General features: G+C 41.8%; 1 pseudogene; it reads right to left on the reverse strand.

The window, feature by feature from the left end:
- Positions 1 to 19,829: 19,829 nt before the first annotated feature.
- LOC143661158 (etoposide-induced protein 2.4 homolog pseudogene) lies at positions 19,830 to 21,008 on the reverse strand (annotated as a pseudogene).
- Positions 21,009 to 22,890: the final 1,882 nt, after the last annotated feature.

A 22,890-nucleotide genomic window follows, 5' to 3' on the forward strand; every position in this document is an offset into this window, starting at 1 on the left:
ATCTATATTTTCTGCTATAGTTAACTATAGTCCATAATTTGCATTAGGTGTATTTTTCCCATATAGCACCTTATTATTAGCACTTTGTAACAGTGATGTACATTTGTTAGAATTCATGAAAGAACATTCTTTATTTGTATCATCAATCACATTCATCATTCACAGCACGGTACACTGTGTTATACAGTCCCATGTTTAATCCTCTAACTTTCCTTCTAGTAACATACACTACCCAAAACTTCCCCTTTCAATTATAATCACACACATAATTCACCACTATTAATGATACTCACAATAATATGCTATCATCACCTCTATCCATTTCCAAACATTTGCTGTCAACATAATTCGAAATTCTGCACATATTAAGCATTGGCTCCCCATTCTCTACCCTCATTTTATCTCTTAGTAACCTATATTCTAAATTCTAACTCTGTGAGTTTACTTATTATAATTAGTTCATATCAGTGACCTCATACAATCTATGTCCTTTTCTGCCTAGCTTATTTCACTCAACATAAGGTCCTCATGATTCATCCATGTTATTAGGACTTCATTCTTTCTTAGAGCAAAAATAAATAAATAAATAAATAAAATTTCATTATATGTATATACCACATATTGCTAATCCATTCATTGCTTGATAGGCATTTGGATTGCTTCCATCTTTTGACAATTGTGAATAACGCTGCTATGAACATTGATGAGCAAATGTCTGTTTGTGTCCCTGCTTTCAGTTTTTCTGGGTATATACCTAGTAGAGGGATTGCTGAATCATATGGTAATTCTATACTTAGCTTCCTGAGGAACTGCCAAACTGTTTCCACAGTGGCTGCACCATTTTATATTCCCACCAGCAATGAATGAGTCTTTCTATTTCTCCACATCCTCTCCAACACTTGTAGTTTCCTGTTTTTTTTTTTAATTGTGCCCATTCTAGTAGATATGAAGTGATACCTGACTGTGGTTTTTATTTGTATTTCCCTCATAGCTATGATGTTGAGCATCTTTTCATGTGCTTTTTAGCCATTTGTATTTCCTCTTTGGAGAAATGTCTATTCAAGTCTTTTACCCATTTTTAAATTGTGTTCTTGTCTTTTTATTGTTGAGTTGTAGGATTTCTGTATATATTCTGAATACTAAACTTTTATCAGATATGGGGTTTTGTATTAGTTAGGGTTCTTTAGAGAAATAGAATCAACAGGAAACACTTGCAAATATAAAATTTGTAAAAGTGTCCCACGTGAGTCCAAAATCCGCAGGGCAGGCTGTGAAGCCGACGATTCCAATTGAGGGTCTGGATGAACTCCACAGGAAAGGCTCACCAGCCGAAGCAGGAAGAGAGCCTGTCTCTTCTGAATCCTCCTTAAAAGGCTTCCAGAGATTAGGTTAAGTGTCACTCATTGCAGAAGACCCGCCTCTTGGCTGATTACAAATGGGATCAGCTATGGATGCAGCTGACGAGATCATGATTTAATTCTATGAATTGTTCTCATCACAAGAGACAGGACAGCACTTGGCCCACCAGACAAACAGCTACCGCCACTTGGCCAAGTTGACATATGAACCTGACCATGACAGATTTCCAAATATTTTCTCTCATTGAGAGCTGCCTTCTCACTTTCTTGACAAAATCCATCATCTTTTCTTGATAAAAACACTTGAAAAAATAGGAAATAAAGAAACTTCTTCGATGTGATAAAGATCATATATAAAAGACTCACAACAAACATCGTACTCAATGATGAAAGACTGAAAACTGTCTTTCTAAGATCTGGAACAAGAAAAGAATGCCCACTATCAGCACTGTTATTGAACATTGTGCTGGAAGTTCTGGCCAGAGCAGAATAAAACAGTGTTAGGATTTCTTCTGGAGTACATTGCACTTCCTGGACATGAAAGCTGGAAAATTTTGAATTATGTCCATTCTAACTTTTTCATGTTGAAAGGGGTGTGGATAATATAGGAAAGGGGGATGCAACTAGCTGATGTCCTTGGAAAGGCTGGTGCATCTGGGTTTCAAGACTTATCGGGCCTAGGAATCATTCGGAGGCTTAGGTTTCTAGAAAGTCAAATTAGTACATGAAACTTTTGTGGAGTCTCAGATAGAGCCCTGGGTGTTCTTTGGGGTTGACAGTTGCACGCTGTGCAGTGCTTCTCTGGCCTCCAGAGCCCAATAACAGTTGTTTCAGACAGTTTCCATCCACCAACTGTTTTTGGAGAAGTGTGTCCTGAACTTCCCTATGCTGCCACTTTCCCTGGAAGTTCTCCCATTTACTTCTCTCTAAGTGGGAAAACTCAGAAATATTCAAAGCCACAGGGAATATGGAACTCAGTCTGCAAATGTCAAGGTCTCCCAGGGCTGAAATAACATAAAGGGTTAGTGACAAAAGAGGGCCCAACCCCCAGAACTTCTGAATCTGCTCCTGAGAACATGCAGTTTCCAAAGCAATTCTGTTGAAAAAACAGGAGAGAGCTTGGTGTCATGGCATTTCATTCTTGTGGGTAGTTTGTGAGAAAAAACAGGAGGGATGAGGGTATTCTGTTACCATGACAACTTGGAGAGGCCCAGACTAGCTGATGAGACCTTGGAGCTGACAATGCTTGGCATCCTGATTCTAGATGAGAAAAATGGGGCTGTTGCCGCTTGGGGATTGGGTAGGGATGAATATTCTTTCCCTTAGAGTTATCTTAGACTATCTGAGTTACAAAAAGCGTCTTAAATTAAGCAACATGCACCGAGACTACGTCCATGACCGGTGAACATCTGTTTACGCATTTCCCCTTCCCTGGAAAGCACTCCCCTTCCCTTGTCTACCTCTATCCCTCCTTCGCTACCATCTCCCAGCCCATTTCCTCCCGGGAGGCCTTCCTCATTGGCTGTCTCTCTGCACACCCAGCACTCACAGTCTTCCGCACTCAGTCCTGTTTCCCAACATTCTTTATTCACAAATGCTGTCTTTTTTTTTTTAATACATGGGCAGGCAGCGGGAATCAAACCCGGGTCCTCTGGCATTCCAGGCAAGCGTTCTTGCCTGCTGAGCCACCGTGGCCCACCCAATGCTGTCTTTTTGAGGGAAGAAAGTGGTGATCAATTTTACTTTTTTGTGCCTCAAGGGCCTAAGTAGCAAAGATATACATAATCGTGTTTATCTTTGTCTTTGAAAATAGTAATGGCTAACATTTACTGATTCCTTACTATGTGTGACACCAGGGCTCCTTCAGCTGTGGTTAAGTCCAACAGTATCACCTGGGAACTTGTCAAAAATGCAAAATTTGGGGCCCTAACCCAGACTTGCTGAATCAAAAACTCTGCAAGGTGGGGTCCAGGATTGTTTTTTAACAAGCTCCCCAGGTGATGCTGATGGATTTTTTTTTTCCGTATATATATATTTAAAAATTTTTATTAATAAAACCAATCAGCATAAGATATGAACCTTCTTTTTTCTCACATAGTTGTATGTTCATCATCATGATCATGTCTTAGAATATTTGCATCAATTCAGAAAAAGAAATAAGCAGAAAACAGAAAAAAATTCTTACATATCATACCCCTTACCCCTCCCTTTCATTGATCACTAACATTTCAATCTACTAAATTTATTTTAACATTTGTCCTCCCTATTATTTGTTTATGTTTAATCCATATGTTTCACTCATCTGTCCATAACGTAGATAGAAGAAGCATCAGACATAAGGGTTTCACAAGCTGATGGACTTTTGATGTTGTTGTTGTGAATGATCATTCCTTGACCTGCCAAAACAGAGAAGGATTGTGTACCCCTGGAGGGTTTGGAGGTGGGGTGGGAGGCAAAAGCGTAACCATTTTTGAAGGCTTATGTTTTATCTTAAAACTTTATATAAATTGTGCCTTTGACTCAATGACATATCTGTGTTTATCTTGTGATAAAATGATTTTTTCCAACAGCATGCACAGGAAAATGCTGGCTCCTAGAACAGTGTCTAACACACAGGGGCATACAATAAATGTTAGTTGACCCACCTGCTGTCTCAGCCCCCAGTACTTCTTCAGAAATTAGAGAAGGAGGGAATATTTCCTAACTCATTTGATGAGGCTAGCATTCCCCTGAAACCAAGTCCAGGCACACATCACAAGGAAAGAAAAGTACAGAACAACACTTCTCTGAACATAGCAACAAAAAATCCTTAACAATTAGCAATCAACCCAACAATATGTAAAAAAGATAATATACACCATGACCAAATGTGGTTTAATTCCAGGAGTGCAAGATTGGCTTAACATTAAAAAAATACAGTTAATCACATTAACAAGATAAAGGAGAAAAATCAAGTGTTCCTCTCAGTAAATGCAGGAAAAATATTTGACAAAATTCAATATAACATTCATAATAGGGGAACTTCTTCAGTTCAAAGAAAGGCATCTTCAAAAAACCAATTGAATGAGACCTCTTCATTCTTTGCTCACAAATCTCCAGTGACAATCCCAGTAGGTAACATTTATTGAGTGCTTACTATGTGCCAAACCCTAATACAGATTCTACCCAGGTATCAGCTCATTTGATCCTTTTAATAATGCTATGAGATAAATGATGCTATTGTCCCATTTTGAGGATGAAGAAATGTTGCACACAGACGTCAACTAACTTGCTTAACATTGTTCAGCTAATAAGAGGAAGACTTAAGACAGTCTGACTCCAGGACCCATACCTTACACTCCCATCTTGCCATCTGAGGTTAGACTTTGTAACTTAAACCAAAGGGCAAGAGTCCAAGGCAGACGTTTAACTCTGGCCATGCAGTAAAAATGTTGGTAGAATTTTCAAGGCACACATGGCTACAGAAGTTGTACACAACTGTATGCGAGGGGCCTGCATTTTAGGCTCCACCCTCTGAAATTCTGATTCTGTGGCACTAGGGTTGGGTTTGGGCATCTGCATTTTCAAACCTCCAGAGGTGGGGGAGAGAAGCAGTAGAGTGAGGACCCTCTGCAATTGATCCTGGGTTGGGCCCCTCCACTTCAGGAAGCTTTGTCTCTGAGTGTCCTTTCCCAAAGATAATACTTTCTTAGTGCCTTGTTGAGGGTCAGTTTCTCATACATACATCCTCTGCTTATTGCACACCTAATATTCATTCTCTGTTTCTTTCTAAGGCTGATTTTGTTCAGGGGGGCCATGTGCCTCACACACAAATTACATTCCCCAGTTTCCTTTGTGGCTGAGGGTGGCTGTTTTAGTTTGTTAAAGCTGCCAGAATGCAACATACCAGAAATAGAATGGCTTTTATAAAAGGGATTTATAAAGTTACATGTTTTCAGTTCTGAGGCCTTAAAAATGTCCAAACAAAGGCATCCGGAGAGATACCTTGACTCCAAAGAAGGACTGATATCTGTTACACGGGAAGGCACTTGGTTGGTGTCTGCTGGTCCTTGTTCCTGGTTCTCTTACTTCTAGCTTCTGATTCCAGTGACTTCCTCTCTAAGGGTCTGTGGGTCAAGACTTAGCTGCTCTGGGGCAAGACTCTGGGTTTCATATCTTAGCTTCGCATCTTATGGAAAGGCACAAGGCGACATCTGCTGGCTTCTGGTGCCTCTCTAGTTGCTGTCAACTCTCTCAGTTCCTGGCATCTCCTGGGGCTTCTGCATTTCCAAACGTCTGCATCTAAACATTCTTCTAAATGTTTCCCTGTGTCACTTCTTTTAAGAACTCCAGTAAACTAATCAAGACTTACCTTGAATTGGTGGAGTCACTTCTCCATCTAATCAAAAGGTCATACCCACAATCGGGTATATCACATCTCCATGGAAACAACCTAATCAAAAGGTCCCACATTTATTATATTGAATCAGGGTTAGAAGAACAGAGTTTCTCTGGGGGCACATAACAGTTTCAAGCCAGCACATGTGGTCACTGTGCTGCCATGTGACTGTTCTGCTGGGTATGTTTTGGAAAGTTTTACTTTCATGATATAGACAGAGTCCTGCCGTCCTTGCCACATCTTGCTTTTTTGCTGCTTCCTGGCACATGGAGCAGACTTTGGGAGACTTGAGGTGATTACACATATGGGAAGGAACTGGAAGTGAGGAAGACCCTCAGCACAGATGTCAAGGAATTATTTCTGTAGCAGCCTTGGCTTCCAAAGTCCCTCAGATTTCATATCTGGGTGTCTCTTACATGTGGCCAAGCACAACCTCTATTTGCCCAGCTGTAGTATTCATATACTGAGAACCTACTCTGTAGCAGACTTTGCATTGCTGTTGGGAATCTAATGGCAATCAGGACAGCATCTTTCCTCCAGGAAGCTCACAGTCTGGTTAAGAAGGCAGAAGTCTGAGAAAACAGGAGTAACACCCTGTGATAAAGGTTGCTGCTGGGGCCAGTAATGGGGGTCAGGGAAGATCAACTCTGAATGGGCCAGGAAGATGTCACCGAGAGAGATGTTTTATTTGATCTCAAGGATCATATATTTAAGTAGTTATTTGCTTCCTGTCTGTCTCCTTCACTGAGCTGTAAGCTCTATGAGGGCAGAGCCTAAGGCCATCTCATTTATCACTGCATCCCCAGTGTGTGGTGAAGACAAACTGTATCTACAGACTCTACCAGCTACTCCTTCTCTTCCTTGTCAATTGAACTTCAATTTTGTTCCCAGGGGATTGTGCCCATCCCAAAGGATGAACCACACTGTTCAACCAACGAGGTAATCCCATCACATCCTTTGGCAGTGATTGGTCTGTATGACCTAATTCTGTTCTAGGGTTTCTGGAAAGATCAGCCCTCTTAACAAATGCCTTTTTGCCCATGGTCCTTTCCTTCCTGCTTAAGTTGCTGTTATATACGGTTCTGGCATTTGGTGCTGGGGAACCATCTTGAAACCAGAAGTGAATACAGCTGATTCGCCAAGGGTGATAGAGCAGAAAAAAAAGGAAGATCCTGTGCTTCTGCTGGCAGGGCTGAGCAGGGATCGTCTATGTCCACACTTCTGATTCTGTGAGTCTTCATTATTTAAGCCACTGTTTGCCAGGGATTCTGCTACATGCTGCTAAATGATTTCAAACAGACATACTGACACACAGTGTCTGGGATGTGGGGGGAATATCTAATGCATGAATATTTCCACTGATAGACATGCCCTCACCACAACCACAGGAGTCCCCGAAGAGGGAGGATTTACCTTACAAACAGCCACGCTGAGCCTGTGCATTCTAGGTGGAAGCCCCCTGTGGACTGGGAATAGTTTGGAAGAGTCTCTATTCTTTTGACCTTTACCACAGAGGGGAATGATTCCACTCAGAATGGAATCCTATTGAAAGGCCAACTACTTCCCAGTTAATTAGCTTTCTCTGCCCAATTCCCACTGGAGTGTTCATTGGCTGGGAATGAGCACCCATCTGCTATGCTTCAGGCAGGCTGCACTGACAGGCAGATGCTCTATCCTAGAAAGAGACAGCAAGGCAGCTTGTCTTGGGGAAATTCCTTAACCACAAGTCTCCTGCCTACAATGCAGAGTTGAGGACCCTGAAGAATCCCCAAGTACCCCAGAACCAACTGTAGTCCAGGGCCTTCAGGAGAAGCAGAATGCCTGGAAGGAGGCTCTAAGTGCTGATGCTGAAGCTGGGTCCCTACTGGCCACTGAATCCTACTGGCTCCTTCTCTGACACTGCAGGACACTGCCTGCCCTGACCTCTGCCGCCAAGCTAAGGTCAGTCCCAGGCAAGCCAAGGGACAACTGCATTGGCTATTACCCCCAACCCCCCCTGAAAAAAATAGCTGAAGCAAACCTCACAGTCATGATCCTCTCTTCTTTATATAAGCACACAGGTATGTGGTCCACATCCTGCCCTTCCACTCCAGCCATATCAGCCATAGCAGCTGCTCTCTTGCCTCTTTTCCCTAACCAGGGGCCTCTGGTTTGAATGTCAGTGGGGCCGCAGTTCAAACTCTGCACATCTGCATCTACCTCTGGCTATCTGCAGACTGAAAGCCAGATGGGGCATCAGCCTGAGCACTAGGGGAAAGTCGCTGCTTAACGTACCTCACTGACACATAACTGGGCCCTTCCTCACTTCAGTGGAGATTGCACTCCAAATTCTCTGTCCATCCTTTAGCTCCAATGTCCTTTTCACTGACATTCCAATTTGACCGCTTGCATGTACCCCCAGCACCAGTGTCAACACTACCCCAGCACCCTATTCACTCTATCACGCAAACCCCTCCTTTCCCCACCTACTCATGTTTCTACCCTTAATTTTGGGTTCCCTTGTTTCTCCATCTTACCAAGTTTCCAAGTGGGAAATTCCTTCTTAATCTTCAGATATACCCTTCAGATATAATGACCCAGTTATAACCTGTTTATCACTGCTCAGTTCTTTCTGGAGCACAACTCAAATTTACATACCATCTCCATGCTCTCATCATTAGCAGGAAGTCATTACTTTGCTTTGTAATGACTTTCAGATGTGGTCTGAGTGGATCCACCTTTTTAATGGGCTTCCCTGGGAGCAGGAGGCCAGGTAAAACTGAATTTTGAGATCTACAGAGTTAAGGACCTGTTCCTGGATTCTGGAGACAAGCATAAGTGCGGTGTCGTTGTGTGCCGAGACCTTGTTCACCTGCCCTCCGTCTTCCTCCTGAGGACCCGGCAAGACTGGGTCTGTGTTATGTGTAACCAGATCACCCATCAAAATTGAAATCAAGGGTGAAGGATTAGCTAATGAAGTTGAACATCAGTGTAAGGGAATAGATAGAAGTGAAGGCGGTTTTCTAGCGGGTCTATAAGTAATTACCATATTGAAGGTGAACAAGATTGAAAAGGATTGTAGAGACCTATGAGTCCCACTGATTAACACTAGAAATATGAATTAGTTCTTGCAAGAACTACTTCAAAGGTATGATTCGTGTACAATAAGTGTTTAAGTCCAGGGTACAGGGGGAAAACTGTTGTTGTATGCTATGGGCTAGGTTTAAAATGAAACCATCAGCACTACCACAGTGACAGCAGAAGTAAATAATGGGGGCAGGGACAAGAGTTAAGAGGAGGTTTAGATTTCCTATTTGGCAAGGGTGTGTTTATTGGTTTTCTTTCTCTTGGGAGCAATGAAATTATTTAAAATTGAGACTGTTGATGGTCTGTGGACTTTGGGCCCTCTACATGATGCCCGATGAACGCAGGTGGCTGAAGGATGCACTGACTGAGAGGTAGATTGGTGAATGATGGTGTATACTTATGAACAAAGGTTGTGCTGCTGCAAAAAAGGAATGAAGTCTTGAGGCAAGCAATGATGTGAATGAACCGGTATTTGGTGAGGCAAAACAGGCCAGAAACAAAAGAACAACAATGGTGATGGTCTCCTTTAGAAAATGCTTACAAGAAAACAGGGGCCTAGATTGTAAGCTCTTAGAGCAGACACATTAAGTCTGGAGTGGTGATTATTATTTCTGGATTTCAAGAGGCTGTTTTATATATGTATATGTAAAGCCTGATATTTAGGGATAAGAACGAAGCTGATCAGGTTGGGGCTAACGTAATTTACAGGGGTAAAGAAGACAGTGTCTATACTTTAGAACCACACATATTCTTTGAGACCAAAGGAAGAAAGTTTTATTTGGTCTGGAGCCGAAATTTTCTGTAGCACATAATCTAACTCAACCTATCTGTATAGCTCATTTGAATAATTGAAACACAGGGAGCCCAGAATAAGAAAGAGGTCCTTTAATCCTGTTTAGCTTAATATACTGCTTGGATACATCCTAAAGTATATTAAGCAGATAATAAAAAAGTATTGGCAAAGTCCCTTGAAGGATGGGGGAAAAAATATGGAACTATTAAACTTTACCATCAGGGAATCCTCTGATACTGTGTCAAATTATAAGGACACCAAATGCCCTTGATCCCGAGGCTTACTCTTGTGAAGCTTATGTAGGTAGTGGAGAAGCTTAGCCTACCTATAGGTATGCCTAGAATTACTTCTGGAGGATCTTTTTTGTTGCTCAGATGTGGCCTCACTCTCTCTAAGCCTAACTCTGCAAGTAAAATCATTGCCCTCCCTACTACGTGGACATGATATCCAGGGGAGAAAGTTTCCCTGGTGACATAGCAGATGACTCCCAGGAATGAATCTGGGCCTGGATTCCATCCTGACCAAAAGGGAGAAAAGAAGTGCAACTAATAAAGTATCAGTGGCAGAGAGAGTTCAAATAGAGTCGAGAGGCTATTCTGGAGGTTGCTCTTACTCAAGCTTCAGTTAGACCTTGCTACCTGTCATAACCTCCCAAACCCCAACCAGGACCATTCCAGCCAATTCTAAAGAACACCTAGGGCAATATACAAGATTCCACAAGGGTTCCATGCACTAGGGTAAGTTTCCAGAAACTTACAACCTCCAGATGGGTCTCTGGGCCAGATAAGTCCTGAATCCTAGCACAGCCTCTCAGAACATCAGATAATTCCATCTCCTTACCCCATATTAGTGACAGACCCTTCCAACATGAAAAAGTTAGAATGGCCATAGCCCAAACACTCTTAAACAGAGGGATAGAAAGATCAAGGGTGACGGTGGAATTATATAGAGAAGATAGGATTTAACAAATCAATATGATTGCTGAATTATTAAATTGATATTTCTTTTAGTCTCCAGTATTTTAGAGCAGCTAGAAGGAAAAACCTGAAATTGTGGAACCATAACCTGTGTCAAACTCTTAAATCTGTTCTACAACTAATTGTGGTTCTGTGCTTTGCAATTTACTGCTTTTTTGTATATATGTTATTTTTCACAAAAAAGAAAGTGGTGATAAAAAAATATTTAAGCCTTCTAGCCTCCTATATCCTGGAGCAGCTAGAAGGAAAAATCTGAGAGGATTGTGGGGTAGCCCACGACAAACGCTGGGCTCTGTCCTATAACTTCTTGTTGAGGGGTGCTTTGAAAACAATTGCTTTTTTATATCTTTGGTTTGTTTATATGTTATACTATACCATAAAAAAGTTAAAAAAAATTGAAATCAAGTTCTAAGACTTCATGTTTATGTGATCAACAACAGAGCCGTGTCTGATATGATGGGTACACAAGGAAGTTCGAGCAATGCAAAAATGCAAGAAGATGGTATATTCCTGGATGGTAAGGAGTTTGGAGGAAATGCACATCAAAGTGAAGCTGCATTTACACTGCCTTCCCTTTCAGTTCAAGCAGCCTGAAGGAATTGGCTATTCCTGCTCTAAATCCTTTATATAACCAAGCCCTTAGAACTGGAGAGTAAAAAATGGCCTTTTAAAATTGCCAGTACCCCTACTGCGGCATTGTTGTGACAGTGTAGTCTGTTGAAATGCTTTGGAAAGAAACTTGGCAGAAAATGTATCACCAGCTCCAATAATATTTCCATCATTAGACTCAGAAATTCCACTTCTGGGAATAAATATGAAGGAGATAGCCCCAAATAAGGAAAAGAAAAGTAATAAACACAAAAATATTTACTGTAGCCCCATTCTATAAAATGGAAACATTGGAACCACTTAACTACTCAAAGATAGGAGGATGATTAATTAACTCATACTGTATTCCCTTGGTGAAATATTATGCAGTCATGAAAATTTTAATTGTGAGACAACTCAATGATTTGAAATTTTATGCACATTCTTGATTGCAGTGCCTTAATATATATATATTCATATAAACAAAGAATGGAAAGGGATGAATAAAGGGGAAAGAGCTGGGTTAAGTTGTGGAATTATGGGTGATTTTTAAGGTATATATTCCCACCAATTGGGAATATTGCTATACTAGTTTTTATAATGCATAAAATCAAAACATAAAATGCAAATACTCAATAAATGCCTGCCAAATGGGGTGAGAAGTGGCATTCGTGGAGGGGCTGTTACGTTTTAGATACTAGACTAGATATTATTTTATATATATTATCTATTATAATTCTCATTTGTCTCCTAAGAGGTAAATATTTCTTTTTGCATTTTTACTTATGAGGAAACAGAGGCTGAGAGAATTTGATTGAGGATGAGTAAGGTGGGGGCAGGAATGGGGGAGGTCGGGTAAACATTTAGCCTGATTCAGAAGTGCTCAGCAGCAGGGCCTGTTAAGGAGTGTCAGGAACTTGGGAGCCCATTCCATACACTGGACGCATGAGATGATGAGTGCTAGTTCTCTCCTCTGCTCATTTCCTTACACGTCCTGTCAGAGAAATGGAGGATGAACTACTGGCGGTGCTCAGTGCACCTGGCTGAGTTTCTGAGAAGGTCCCCAGGCCAGAACGGTGACACCTTTTTGGGCATCACTTCCACACTTGGATGCGGCCATGCAAGTCCACCTGTGGATTCTCAGGTGTCTCTTGGAGATGGCCCAGAAGTGGTGATGCAATAGGTAGCCTAAAATGCCTGAACATCAATTATGGCGCCCAAGATAAGAGGGGAAAAGAAGTGAGATTAGTAAGGAGCTGAGAAGATGATAAAAGAGAAATGGAAGAATCCAGGGAAATCAGAGAGCAGAAGTCATGGGATTGAGGACATAAAACAACTTGAAGGACAAGAAATGATGGCTGGTGTTTAAGATTTCCAGATAATGATTACGTTCCACGTTGTGACTCTGGAAATGTGTGCCTAGAGCAGAGTAGGGTGGGGTGGTCCATGTAGCTAAGCTCTTCAAGCTGTAAGGGTAGTGTGCAGGATGGTTCCTAGATGATAGATGATCATAAAATGAATCATCATAATAGCTAAACTTAATTGAGCAGTTATGGGTCAGGTAATGTTCTAAGCACTTTACATCCATAAATTCATATAATGCTCTAACAGTCTCATGATGTAGATGTAGCTATTTCATACCTATTATACCTTTGAAGATATGAAGACGTAGAGAGGTGAAGTAGTATTATCAGAGTCATAGAGCCTGTTACTGCTGAACTAAATTGCGGTGTGATGCTGTTCTAGTTTGCTAGCTGCTGGAATGCTTTTAAAAATGGAATGGCTTTTAAAAATGGAAATTTAATGAGTTGCTAGTTTACAGTTCTAAGGCCGAGAAAATGCCCCAATTAAAACAAGTCTATAGAAATGTCCAATCAAAGGCATCCATGGAAAGATACCTTGGTTCAAGAAGGCCGATGAAGTTCAGGGTTTCTCTCTCAAGTGAGATGGCACATGGCAAACACAGGGCTTCTCTCTTGTCTGGAATGGCACGTGGTGAATACGGCATCATCTGCTAGCTTTCTCTCCTGGCTCCCTATTTTGTGAAGCTCCCCGGGAGGCTTTTTCCTTCTTCATCTCCAAAGGTTGCTGGCTCGTGGACTCTCTGCATCTCATGGCTTCATCGTTCTGCTCTCTCTGAATCTCTCTGAATCTCTCATTCTCCAAAATGTTTCCTCTTTTATAGGACTTCCAAAACTAATAAAGACCCACTCAAGTGGGTGGAGACATGTCATCCCCTAATCCAGTTTAAGAACCATTTTTAACTAAATCACATCACCCAGGGAGATGACCTCATTACAGTTTCAAACACACAGGATTGAATAGAGATTATTCTACCTTTATGAAATGGGATTTATATTAAAACATGGCTTTTCTTAGGGGGCATGCTTCCTTTCAAACCAGCACAGATGCCAAAGGAGGGACATACGCAGAGAGATGAAAGAGGAAAGGCGTACTAGGCTAACCAGCCAGATCAGGTGGGCGAATATGGGTGATCAGTGGATGTCAGATGTGAGCTGATGGTCTCATTGCCTCTTATCCAGAAAAGGATAAAAATCCTGTGGTGTGAGCTTCAAGGGGTGCAGGAGTTTTGTATGAGGATGGAAGAGAAGTGGTGTAGAATCAAGAATGGGGTATTGGGTGACTGTTAGCACCATCTTGCAATCCTGTAGTGAGCTGCATGTGGTAGAAAGAGCTGTATCCCATGAGAAGGTTGTGATGTGGCAGAAGCTTTACACCAATAGGCGCTGTCTAGGAAGGAGGCCTTGAAGATCCTCTGCTGCAGGCTGTCCTTGTATCAGTGACACAGGCAGGACTGTCTTTTCCTCCTGGACTAACCTTCAAGGATGGCCTTAGTCCCCAGCCCATCCCACTTCCAGGGAAGAGATGAGATATTAATGAAACTCTTTATCATCATAGCAGTCTGGGTCCATCAGGTGATATAAACCCCATAGTAGGTTAAAAGGATGTTTAATATAAGAATTATGAACTATGATAAAAGTAAATATAAGATAAAAGGAAACTACATGACATCCTAGAGCTGAGAATATACAAGAAAGAATGAACTTGGAAGGGGTCCAGACTTCACTGGAGAAGGTATGGCTCAGCCCACCGGGTAGCAGAGCAGTTTGCTGATTTGGTCAGGCCACAGCTGGTCTGGAGTTTCTGGGTAAGTGATAGGAGTGCAGGCAGAGAACAGGCCATCAGCACGCGGTTGGTGTGCAGTGGTAGTCTGAGTGCCTAAAGGCACAAGAGATTTTTGGAGCATGTGAGCTACATGTGAGCTTGCAGAGGGAGCAGTAGTTCTGTATGCATCTAGATGCAGAAATCCTAATTAAAATATCAACAAATTTAACATAGTCAAGGAGCAGTTTAGTGGAGTGCTCCTGGTTCACATGAGTCCCTGATGTGGTTACAATCAGGATGTTGGCAGCGACTGCAGTCATCTGAAGGCTTGACTGGGCCTGGAGGGCCCACTTCTGAGATGGCACACATGATATCACCAAGAGGCTGTTCGTAGAAGGACTCAGTTCCTTGCCATCTGGCCCTCTCCACTGGCTGTTTGTGTGGTTGCTAACTTCCCCTAGAAGGAGCAATCCAAGATAAAAACCACAATGTTTTTTTATGATCTGGCCTCAGAAGTCACAAATCATCATTTCTATTTTATTCTATTAGTTAGAAGTGAGTTTCTAAGTCCAGCATACACTCAAGGGCAGGGGAATTAGATTCCACCTCATCAAAGCAGTGCCAAAGAATTAGTGGACATATTTTGAAACCACCAAAGAAAGAATTTGTGCATTTCCCATTGGTGAAGTAAAATTCTATGGACATTTTATCCATGGGCTTGTGTTTATCTGAGCTTGTGTTGTCTGGTTAGATACTGCTTACAACAGGTATGTTCAGTAGCAAAAACACTTCAGGGTATACCACTGATGGTGAGTGATGAGGTAAAAAAAGGAAGAGGTCGAATGGAGCCAGACCTCCTCTGCTGGTTTAAATGATATATGTACCCTAGAAAAGCCACTGTTTTAATCCTAATCCCATTTTGTAAAGGCAGCCGTTTGTTTTAATCCCTGTTCAGTACTGTATGTTTGAAACTGTAATTAGATCATCGCCCTGGAGATGTGATTTAATCAAGAGTGGTTATTAAGCTGGATTAGGTAGAGGCATGTCTCCCTGCCTTAGTTTCTGGAGTCCTATAAAAGAGGAAACATTTTGGAGAAAGAAGGAGATTCAGAGAGAGCAGAACAGAATGACATAGCCAAGAGAAGCAGAATCCACCAGCCAGTGATCTTTGGAGATGAAGAAGGAACATGCCTCCCAGGGAGCTTCATGAAACAGGAAGCCAGGAGAAGAAGCTAGCAGATGACGCCATGTTCACCATCTGCCTTTCCAGATGAGAGAGAAACTCTGACTGTGTTCACCATGCACCCTTCCACTTGAAAGAGAAACCCTGAACTTCATCAGCTTTCTTGAACCAAGGTATCTATCCCTGGATGCCTTTGATTGGACTTTTCTATAGACTTGTTTTAACTGGGACATTTTCTCTGCCTTAGAACTGTAAACTAGCAACCTATTAAATTCCCCCTTTAAAAAGTCATTCTTTTTCTGGTATGTTGCATTCCGGCAGCTAGCAAACCAGAACACTTCCCACATCAGGGCACCAAATGGGCCCTCTGGAGAACTTGCACGATGGTCCACATCAGGGCTGGTTTCCAGATGCCTGCCACTCAGAGGGACTTTTATGGTCCTAGTTAGCCAGAGGAATAGTGTTGGCCAAGACAAAGTACTCTAACCACTGCCAGGATGCAGTTAAGGAATGGGAACGGGCACGGTTGAAGGAAATTTTATGACTCAGAAAACTGGTCATAAAATATTGGCAGATGTTGCTCATATATGTTTAAAATTTCTGTATATCAAAGATATTATGAATGAATTGAAAGTCAAATGGCAAACTATGTATTTACAACATATATATTAGAAAAATAGAGTTAATTTTCCTAAGATTTTAATTTCTTCAGAAATAAAAGAGAATTATCCTCAATGGAAAAATGGGCAAAGTATATGTTTGGGGATACTTTAGAATGGCCATGCTCAAATGTGATTGGGGTGACCTGCAATTCTCAAAATAAGGACAGAGATTTACAGCTAGTTTCCCCTTGCTAAGATTCCTCTATGTCTTCCTGAATGGTACCTTAGCAGCTCATAATACCCTATATTTCCTTATTTATAGTCTATGTCTTAGAACATTTGTAAGAAATAATTCAGCTCTTTGATCTTTCTTCTGTTGCATATTTGGGATTTATGGAATTTGCTCCTCGTCTTATCCTTTGAGGGAGGACACTGGGAATTCACTTGGGCATCCTAGTGACATTTAATCACAAGAGGGTGAGAATGGGGACTCTTGTACTGCTCATGAATGGGTTGCATGTCACAAGGGGTCAACAAGACTGCCAGAGGAGATCTTGATCACAAGAGGAATTTTTGATGACTGACTCTTCCAAATTAGAGGGACATGGAGATCATATATTTGGGGTCCCTCCTCTATCCTCTTCTGAGAGTCTCCCCCCATTTGCTATAGGGTTAAGTGACAAAATCAGAGACAGACTAGGAGGGGGCTGAGCTCCCTGAACAAAGGCACAACTGTGAACATTTAAATCAAAACAAGCCCAACTCTCAGTTCCCATCCTGCTGGACAAGAGGGAAATGGAACCTCATTGCTATCAGGGCTTTCTTTCTCTTTCACGAAACCTTCTTGGCCCCAGAGTGGTATAAAGCTTCCAAAGGATTTGTGAAGAACAAAATATTTAAGGAACACTCCAAGGTCCTTTGGCCACTATTAAGTGCTATTTTTTTTTCCTTTCTCTTTCTCTTTTTAAGAGGAAGATAAATGAGAAAGAAAAGTCAAAATTAATAGGAGATGGTAAAACTCTCACAGTGGTTTTAAGGCTCTCCGTGCAGGTTACCCAAAGGTAGAGCTTGAGTTAAAAGTTTTTGGCACAGAACTTTTCTGGGAAGTGTGAGCTGGTGGGGTGCTGGAGCTACCTCCTACTGGCTCGTAAGAGCCGAGTGTTTAATTTTCGGGACACACAGTCACCATTTAAAATAAAATTATGTAAATTTATAATTAAAGATATTATATTAATAACAAAAGTAATACTCAAAACTTATCATTTCCTAATTTATTTTACTATATTTTTCTATTATCTATGCTCTTGAGGTTATTAACGCCTATTGTGTCTATATAGTGGAACTATCAAATGTTGGTGATCTGCTACCTGCTTCTTCCCAATTTCCCTTCCAGTGACAGCATGTGGGTAGCTTGAAATCAACCATGATTGGTGTATGCTACAACTCAGGGCTCGCTTTATTGTTTTGTTGATTGTCCAGAGTTAAGAAAGTGAAGGAGAAAATGTTCATAATGCAAGTTAAACTAAAAAGCACTCCATTATAGCATTAATATAAAGCCATTATGTTGTGAATGGCACATAAAACTGAAATATGCTTCTGGTATTAAAAAACTATTATCCAACACAGCAGTGAATTTGTTCATGCCCGTTGATGAATGAGTGATGCTCAGATTCGTATCTTCATTGTTTCACTTTCATCTTACTCCTGCATGTTAACAAACATATCAACCAATATTTATGTTGGAATTACACCTGGAGAGGTAATCATTAAATATTCACCAGCCACAGCACTGTTGCAGACTCAGGGAGTACGAGCAGGGGAAAGGAAGAGCTAATACAAGGGGATGCGTTTCTGAGTTGGCCTTAGAACATAACAAGCACAGCTAAATTGCTTGGCTACAAGGAACAACCTCAGAGTCTCTAAACAGTCTGTCTCAGGGAGGAAGGGAAAAATATGTGATCTCCCAGCTCCACCCTATTGGTTGAAGTCTGTCCCAGGGGGTGTAACTCCTCCCCATATCTGGGTTGTATCTCCTGCCGTCTCCCAGCAATTACCAGAGAAGCTAGGGACCCAGGTAGATCTGCTTGGTAGATCTGCTCGGCTTGCAGGCGCAGTGATCTTTCTCTGTCAGTCTGCACTGGGCGTGGGACTTCTCTGTTTCTGGTGCAGTGGTGGACATGGCAATGACTTGGCTCCACAGTCACAAGCCCTCACAAGGGCCAAAAAGGAAGGCATGTGCAGAGATCTGAAAGGAATATCTACTGAGCCTGGTATGAAGTCCCCATGGCCCCTAAATTTAAACTGAGTCAAGAGTGGAGTTATATGGTATGTGGGTTTGAAAGTATTGTGTTTCATTTAATCCGGATTCAACATTGTAGGTGGTAAATTTGATTAGATTATCTCCACAGAGATGTGGCACGCCCAGAATCTAACCTTCTGATTAGATGGAGATGTGACTCCACCCTTTCCAGGTGAGTCTTGATTAGTTTACTGAAGTCCTTCAAAAAGAAAACATTTTAGAGACAGAAGAGCTGACAGAGAGAGCAGATGTAGATGCTTGGAGAACAGTTCCTTCAGAGAACACAGACAAGGATATTTAGAGATGGTTGGAGCAATAGTAGATGTTGTCATTTGCCTTCCCATGAGATACATGAAATGTTAAGCAAGCCAATATCTGGAGAGAGCCAAGGGAAGCCAAGAGATGAAAGCCAGCCCCAGAGAGGCAAAGTGACGACCCCCGAGGGAATAGAGGAGCCCAGGAACAAGGCACCAGCAGATGCCAGCCACGTGACTTCCCAGCTGACAGAGGTGTTCCAGACCCATCGGCCTTTCTTGAATTAAAGTATCTTTCCCTGGATACCTCAGTTTGGACATTTTCATAGGCTTAGAACTGTAAACTTGGAACTTATTAAGTTCCTTTTTTTCCCCACAGGTATAATGTGTTAAATAAGTTTACCCCATCAGTTCCTATGCACAGTACCCTATATAGGCAGAGGCCAACAATACATTTCAGACCTCTCAGAGTTTAAAAGTTTAGCTTTGCTGACTATTCTGTATTGCAATGTCACTTGTCCAGAATTGGTACTTCCCCACATTTGGGGAACTTTGAATGTATCAGTAAAAAAAGCCTTTTATCCTTCAAGGTGAAGAAAGAAAATCACTCCTCAAAACCCATCAGATCTGGCTGGGAGGTCTTTTCTCTTGTCCCATGTCTTCAGGCGCTCATTGTTGTTGTTGGTTTGTTTTTGCAGTGGAGCAAGAGATCAAGATTTACAAGAAACAGGACAGTGATGGCTATAAAAGGAGTGACAAGGAATAATTCTTTTACCCTAATGTCTGATATATGTGCTTCACAGAAAAAAAAAATCCACAAATTACAACAGCTAGATTTACAAAATCCATTCATCCAAGGGTGGTGGAAGGTAGGAAGGGGAGATTGGACAGTAAATGGCACAGGAAGAAAAACAAAGTATTCAAATCAATCCAGGCACCGGAGCTGGCAAATGTTAGAAAATAGCTGCAGAAAAACCTGTGGTCCTTTCAGACTCACGGTGGTTTAAAAAATCCACATACTGGTGTCAGGAGAGTCTGGCTTACATGCACCAGAGACAAAAATTCCAATTCCTCAGAGAGAAGAGACTATGCAGAGGGCCCTTGGCAGAGTGGGTCCTGCCCTCCTGAGTAGGGGAAGTGAACAGGGTAAAGAACTGCCACAGCCTCCTTCTAATCCCACCCACCCACTTTGGATGCCAGGAGATTCAGTGGCCTGCAGCAGCCTTCAGTTTGGTAGGCGATGGATGCGGTGAAGAGAACTTCTCTGCAGAGACTGAACACTCAGGGCAGATGACAGATACACCATCTTGTGAAAGAGTCTGTCCCTTAAGAAGATCACCAAGGAGAAGAGGTGCAACTAGAAAAGGTATGCTTTGCCAGGGGTCTTTGCTTCATTGGCATTGATAATGAATAAAGAAAGGAAGGCAGAGATAGAGGCAGCCACTGATAATGTGTGAGGACTGCACTGCTGTGAGAAAGGTCAGGGGCAAAACAAATCCAAAAGAGTAAGGCCCATTGCTTTCTATATTTGACAATCAGTCAATCGCTGGTGCATTTCAATTCTTTTATTGAGCCAGAGATACTCAAAGCAGTAAAGAGAGAAAAGAAAGGACAGATGCAAAAGGCTAACCAGCTGACCAATGAGATGGATGGGAAAGAGACTCACAGATATCCCTTGGATGAGGAAAAGAGCCTGCAGCAAAAAGTCGAAGAGCATGTCAGCAATTATTTTGCTGACACTAGGAAATGGATGAGGCTTCCTGCCTGATACCTCAAATGCCAGATCAGCTATATCCTGAAACCAAATGGCATTGACAACTTTGCTGAGCACAAACAGGGGAGCTCCCAAAGAGCACTGATAGTTGATGTAAGGAAGAATTCCAGCCACGACCAAACATCTCCATGTAGTGATGGATCACTGATAATTTGTGCTGTTACTGACTGAAATGCAGAAATAAACACTTGATAAATCAAGAGGAGACTGAAGCAGAATACTTCGCCTTTCCAAGCACCACACTGGAAAATTCTCCCAACAATAAGTGGCTCACTTACCTGCTTCTCCTCTATGCTCTGGGCTCTCCACTGGGCCAACCACTACTTGCTCTTTGCAGCTGCTGCTCCTCTCTCTTTTACTGGATTCGAGCATCTAGCTTTGAGATGGTACACATGCCCCACATGGCGTCTTCGATTCCCCTGCCAAGGTCCTAGAGAAAGGTTTTGACACTGTCAGCCAACTCTTTACTACCCAAACTACCAAGTACACAGAGGGAGAAGCACCCCAAAGTCTCACATCGTGAAGGACCCCGCAGCTCCGTAGGTAACAGGCAGCTCTGCTCCTGCTGGGGCTCTCCTGGGGCTCGGGCAGCTGCTCCCGCACTGGGCATGCCTGGGCTGCCCGGGCTAAGTTCTCTTTTTAAAGGCTGTTCCATTTCTGGTATATTGCATTCCAGCAGCTTATAAACTATAACATATGCGGTCGCGGTTGTTTGTCACCAGAAATAAGGAGGAAAGCATAGAATTGCAAATCGGTGTGCAAAAGGGCGCAAGTCAGGGAAGCCATCCATCAAAAAAGCAGGCTGGAGATGATGGCTTAGGTACGATACTGCCCTGCAAAGGAAAAGCATTTTGGTAGCATCTACTCACAGTGCTGTACAGCCAAAGTAAAGGCCAAAACCACTGGTGATCATGCTACTGTGGTGAGTGACTTATAAACTTCAATTAATGAATGGAAGAAAACTACATTAATCACAAAAACATGGTATTGATTGGGAACACATTTTAATTTTCCAAATATCACTTTGGTGACTAAATTCATCAGTCTAGGCCAGAATCTAGATTCTATTATTCTTTACTCTGGGGAAATTGGCAATGAAAAATAGGGTCAAATCCCTTTTATTTATATTGCATTTATGTTGGACTATGGAGAAAAGATTGCCACGCTAATTAAGCCGAGCAAACGCTTCGTGAGAACAACTTGCTTTTATTAGCAAGCACTTATTAATCAAAAGGCTTTCACTGCATTTAATCAGGTGTTACAACTACTCCCTGGGTGAAGTCGGCTTTTGTTTCCCTCCTTATTCAGAGATGAAGAAACTCACTCAAGGTCATCCAGATGGAAGCAGAAATAAGAGATCTGACATTTTCTTAACTATAGCTTAGGATCCTGTCACATGAGCAATTATTAAAGGCAATTAAATTATCATGAAGGTTTAATTTGTCTCTTTGATTCTTTTATTCCCCCATTCCCCCTGATCCCCTGAAGACTGAGTCCCTTCAGCAATAACCTGTCAAAAGAAACTGAGTCACAATGATAACCAATACAGTGGGTTTATTAGAAACCATTTAAGCAGGAAGATCGCAAATCAAAGTAAGAGTCTCAAATGGCTAGTAAGTTACATTGACTTAGAAAGATAATTAGGGGATTTCCAAAGGGGAAGTTACAGTAATTGGTTGACAATTAAGTTTCTCATTACTAAAGAGGGTTTTACAAAGCAGGGTATGATCGTAGATTTGTTCTAATAGTGTACTTGTCTATTTCTGATAGGTTGTCTCTATTGGACCAAACCAGCTTATTTTTATTTTGAAATTTAAACTTATAGGACTTTGCGAACCCCATACAGAAAACTCCAACATACCCATATAACCCTAGTTACCCAGTGCTTTAATTTCATTGGTTGCTCAAACAAATACTATGAAATAGATTGGCTTAAACAATGGGAATTTATTGGCTCATGGTTTTGAGGCTGGGGAAAAGTTTAAATCAAGGCATCATCAAAGCAATGCTTCCTTCTCAAAGACTTGGATTCTTGGGCTGGCTGCTTGGGATTTTTGACCCTGGGCAACTCTGTCATGGCAATGCACAGGGAGGACACCTCTTTTGCCCTCTCCCTTCTGGGTTCTGTTGACCTTGAGCTTCTTGGTTCGTGTGGCCTTTTCTCTATCTGTCTGAATTTCATTCTTCTTATAAAGGGCCCCAGTAATGAGATTAAGACCCTTCAGTTAGTGTGCACCACACCTTAACTGAAGTAACCTCATCAAAATTCCTTCTTACAATGGTTCACACCCACAGGAATGGATTAAGCTTAAGAATGTGTTTTTCTGGGGTACATACGGTTTCAAAGCATCACATCCAGATCCACCAATTTTAACATTTTGCCACCTTTGCCATGTCATTCTCTCTTTCTTATCTTCTGAACATTTGAGAATGGTTTGCACATAACATACTCCTTGAACACATAATACTTCCATGCGTCCATATAAATTTCA

The sequence above is a fragment of the Tamandua tetradactyla genome, chromosome 17, assembly GCF_023851605.1.
Source record: "Tamandua tetradactyla isolate mTamTet1 chromosome 17, mTamTet1.pri, whole genome shotgun sequence".
In the NCBI taxonomy this organism is placed as follows: Eukaryota; Metazoa; Chordata; class Mammalia; order Pilosa; family Myrmecophagidae; genus Tamandua; species Tamandua tetradactyla.